Below are 5,153 nucleotides of genomic sequence, written 5' to 3' on the forward strand. Positions count from 1 at the left end.
GCTAATCCAGGAGCAGAACACACTGCCAGAGCGGCACAGAAGGTTCACTTCCAAGGGCTACAGCAGGAAGAAGTAAAGTACAATGACCAGACCCAAGCCACACCCACCTGGGCCAGTTTGAACTTGGGAGATCTGGACCTGGTGCTAAGATAATAACTGAGCCAAAGCTATACACCAAAGGTCAGAAGACAGTGCTATACAAAATGACAAAGACAAGAGAATGCTATACAGATGCATTTTCAGGCCCCGAGCCCACGTGGAACAAGTGCAGGATAAAATAGCACAGAAGAAATTGGAAATCACATACCTGAACTCTCTGAAATAATAGCATCTGAAGAAAAGAAACAACTGTAGAAAGGTACAGAGGAAACCAGATCAGAAATAATTTCTGAAATAAAAAAGGACATAATAACTATAATGAAAGAATTACTAAGTGCTTCTAAAGAAGACACTAATTAAAAAAACAGAATAGAAAAATGATGGAATTCTTAAATGAGTAATATACGAAAAAATAGAAGGCATGAAGCAGACTCAAAGAGCTATACAGGAAATTAAAACTGATCTGCCCAACCCCGGGCCCTGTGAGTGTGTGAGAGACCTTCTGCTCTCTGCTGTACCCACCTGACCAAGACCAGGCCTGCCGCATGAGAGAGACCTTTGCCCGCGATCTGCGGACCTCCCCTGCCCCTCCAGAGCCAGCACAGCGCACCCTGTGAGTGAGAACTTCCACCAACACTTGGGAGCCCTGCAGACCTGCTAAAGCCCAGGCCCAGTGAGTATGTGGGTGAGCTTCTGTGCTCTCCAGTCCCCCCCCATATCCCTCCAGACCTAGCCCAGACCTGGCATACAGGCCTGGGGTGAAACTCTGCAGCTGAAGTCCCTGCAATGAGAATAGGGTCAAAACCACACAGCAAATCCAGGAGCAGAACATCTTGCCAGAGGGGCACAGTGGGCTCATCTCCAAGGGCAGCAGCAGAAAGGAGCTGAGCACAGTAGCCAGACCCAAGCTTGGCACAACTAGTTGAACTAGAACTTGGTATATCGATACCTGAATTTCATTAGGTGCTAAGGTTATAACTACACCAAAGCTCTACTCCAAAGGTCAGAGATCAGTGCTACATGAAATGATAAAGACAAGGAGCAAAATGCAATCTCAGGCCTCGAACCCACCCAGAACAAGTACAAAGGACACCAGCTCAGCTGAAATGTATGAATTAATAGTGTCAGAAGTAAAGGAACAACAGCAGAACGGTATAGAGGAACTCAGAGCAGAATTAATTTCTGAAATAAAAAAAAAATCTCTGAGTTCATAGCATCTGAAGTAAAGAATCTAATACAGAAACATATGGAGGAAAACCAATCTGAAAAAAAACTCTGCAGTAAAAGAATTAATAACCCCGCCGCCTCACGGAGCGCCGCTGCTAGCCACTCTTGGAGATGGCCTTACTATGCAGTTTAGACTGGTTTCATACTCACTCTGATCTCAGGATGGCCTCGAACTCCTGCCTCAGCCACTCCATTGCGGGCATCGTGGGCGTGTGCTCTCCGCCATCTTGCTCAGGGAGCCAAAGAAGGTCACAGACAGGAGAGAGAAAACTAGAATGGAAAATACCGGGCCAGTGCCAGCTCCGTTTCCAGACTCAGTGTTCTCCCGATCCACCATGGCCAACATGGAGTCCATCATCCGCATCCCTCCGTACTACTACATCCACGTGCTAGACCAGAACAGCAATGTGTCCCGTGTGGAGATTGGGCCGAAGACCTACATCCGGCAGGACAATGAGAGGATACTATTCTCCCCCTCACCCATGGTGACTGTCCCTCCACGCCACTACTGTGTAGTGGCCAACCCTGTGTGCCGGGACGGCCAAGGCTCCGTGCTGCTTGACGTCACAGGGCAAGTACAGCTCCGTCACAGTGACCAGGAGATCCGGCTGGCGCAGGACCCCTTCCCCCAGAAGGAGGTGGAAGTCGTGGAGACCATCCAGGCCACTGTCATCAAACCCAACCAGGCTCTGCGGCTGAGGGCCCGCAAGGAGTGCTGGGACCAGGATGGCAAGGAGAGAGTGACAGGAGAAGAGTGGCTGGTCCGCTCAGTGGGTGCGTATTTCCCGGCGGTGTTCGAGGAAGTTCTGGATTTGGTGGATGCTGTGATCCTTACAGAAAAGACTGCCTTGCACGTCCGGGCTCTCCAGAACTTCCAGGACTTGCGGGGAGTGGCCCGCAGCACTGGAGAGGAATGGCTGGTCACGGTGCGAGACGCTGCAGCCCACGTGCCAGATGTGTACGAGGAGGTGCTGGGGGTTGTGCCCATCACAACCCTGGGTCCCCGCCACTACTGTGTGGTCCTCGACCCTGTGGGACCAGATGGCAAGAACCAGCTAGGACAGAAGCGCGTCATCAAGGGCGAGAAGTCCTTTTTCCTGCAGCCTGGCGAGAGGCTGGAGCGAGGCATCCAGGACGTGTATGTGCTGTCTGAGCAGCAGGGCCTGCTGCTGAAGGTGCTGCAGTCCCTGGAGGAGGGAGAGGAGGGCGAGGAGGGCCCACACCAGGCCGGGGACCACTGGCTCATCTGAGGGCCCCTGGAGTATGTGCCATCGGCCAAGGTGCAGATGGTGGAGGAGCGCCAGGCCATCCCTCTGGATGAGAACGAGGGCATCTATGTGCAGGATGTCAAGACTGGGAAGGTGCGCGCTGTGATCGGAAGCACCCACATGCTGGACCAGGATGAGGTCCTGTGGGAGAAGGAGCTGCCTCCTGGGGTGGAGGAGCTGCTGAGCAAGGCGCAGGACCCCCTGGCCAACAGGGGCATGACGGACAGCACCAGTACCCTTCCTCCCTCCGCCGCCCGGAACAAGACCCGCGTGGTCAGCTACCGTGTGCTGCACAATGCGGCCGTGCAGGTGTACGACTACAGAGCCAAGTGGGCCCGCGTGGTCTTTGGGCCAGAACTGGTGTCGCTGGGTCCCGAGGAGCAGTTCACTGTGTTGTCCCTCTCGGCAGGGCTGCCCAAACGGCCCCATGCCCGCCGGACACTCTGCCTGCTGCTTGGGCCTGACTTCTTCACAGATGTCATCACTATCTAGACTGCAGATCACGCCAGGCTGCAGCTGCAGCTTGCCTACAACTGGCATTTTGAACTGAGTGATCGGAATGACCCTCAGGAGGTGGCCAAGCTCTTCTCAGTGCCTGACTTCGTGGGTGATACGTGCAAGGCCATCGCATCCCGTGTGCGGGGGGGAGGGGGGCTGTGGCCTCCGTCAGCTTCAATGACTTCCATAAGAACTCGGCCCGCATCATCCCTGCTGCTGTCTTTGGCTTTGAGACCTCCGAAGCCAGGGGCCCTGATGGCTTGGCTATGCCCAGGCCCAGGGACTGGGCCCTCTTCCCCCAAAATGGGCTGGTGGTCAGCAGCGTAGATGTGCAGTCGGTGGAGCCTGTGGACCAACGGACCAGGGATGCCTTACAGCGCAGCGTCCAGCTGGCCATTGAGATCACCACCAACTCCTAGGAGTCAGCGGCCAAGCATGAGGCTCAGAGGCTGGAGCAAGAAGCCCATGGACGGCTGGAACGGCAGAAGATCCTAGACCAGTCAGAAGCCGAGAAGGTGCGCAAGCAACTCTTAGAGCTTGAGGCCATGAGCGTGGCTGTGGAGAGCACTGGGTCTGCCAAGGCTGAGGCTGAGTCACGGGCGGAGGATGCGCGGATTGAGGGAGAAGGTTCCGTGCTGCAGGCCAGGTTGAAGGCGCAGGCCCTGGCCATTGAGACGGATGCTGAGCTCCAGCGGATACAGAAAGTACGAGAGCAGGAGCTGATCTATGCCCGGGCCCAGCTGGAGCTGGAAGTGAGCAAGGCCAAGCAGCTGGCGGAAATAGAGGTGAAGAAGTTCACGGAGATGACAGAAGCCCTGGGTCCCAGCACCACCAGGGACCTGGCCATGGCCAGGCCAGAGATGCAGGTCAAGCTCCTGCAGTCCCTGGGCCTGAAGTCCACCCTCATCACCGACGGCTCCACTCCCATCAACCTCTTCAACACCGCTTACGGGCTGCTAGGGCTTGGGGCTGACAGTCTGCCCCCAAAGGCTGGGGTGGTCCTCCTGGATGGCTCCTCTTCCCAGGCCCCTGGAGGCAACCACGTTGTGCCTCACTAGGTCTGCACTGAAAGTAGGCCAGTAAAACCAGTGTATCTGAGCATCTAACCCTTTTCTGTGAGGGGACATGGGTCAATGCCAGGGCAGTTCTCTGGTGTACACTAGGCTCCGGGGTTGATCCCCAGTACCACTAAATAAAAAGTCACTGTATCAAACAAACAAACAAAAAAAAAGAATTAATAACTGCTTCTAAAGAATACATTTATTTTAAAAAATGGAGGAAATTAGAAAAATGAAGGATTTCTTGAATGAGAAACACAGGAAAGAAATAGATTGCATGAAGCAAAGTCAAAGAGATATAGAGAAACTTAAAATTTTAATCACAAGCCTGCAAAAACGTTTGAGTGAAAGTAAAGATAGAGTTTCAGATCTTGAAGACTCTGGCGCACCTAGTAAAAAGGCAAGAAAAGATCTATTAAAAAACAGCAAAGATGCAGGAAAAAATAATTCATCACCTACAAGATGATGCAAAGATGAACAATGTGAGACTAATAGGCATCAATGAGAAAGAAGGAGACAATACCAATGACATAAAAAGAATATGGGCAGAAGTAATAGCAGAAAACTTCCCAAATATGAGGAAACAATCTGACATTCAGATAACCGAAGCACACAGAATGCCAGATAACTTCAACCCAATTAAAAACACACTGAGACATGTAATAGTTAAGATCTCAGAAATCCAGCACAAAAATAATCTACTGAAAGCTGCTAGACAAAAGAAGAAAATCACATGCAAAGGAAATCCCATCAGAATTATGGCAGATGTCTCTTCACAAACCATGAAGGCAAGAAGAGCATGGAGCAGAGTACTTCAAGTCCTCTATGAAAACAAATTTAAGCCCAGACTACTATACCCTGCAAAACTCTCTTTCAAGTTTGATGGAGAAGTGAAATACTTCCATGACAAAGAACAACTAAAGAATTTCATGATGGCAAAGTCAACCCTACACAGGCTACTGAAAGATGTCTTAGAGAGGGACCAAAATGATCAGAACTCCAC

General features: G+C 51.9%; 1 pseudogene; it reads left to right on the forward strand.

The window, feature by feature from the left end:
- The first annotated feature begins 1,557 nt into the window (after nucleotides 1-1,557).
- Nucleotides 1,558-4,228, forward strand: LOC101585724 (annotated as a pseudogene).
- Nucleotides 4,229-5,153: the final 925 nt, after the last annotated feature.

This window comes from Octodon degus, unplaced genomic scaffold, assembly GCF_000260255.1.
Source record: "Octodon degus isolate 3935 unplaced genomic scaffold, OctDeg1.0 scaffold00331, whole genome shotgun sequence".
Classification (NCBI taxonomy): Eukaryota; Metazoa; Chordata; class Mammalia; order Rodentia; family Octodontidae; genus Octodon; species Octodon degus.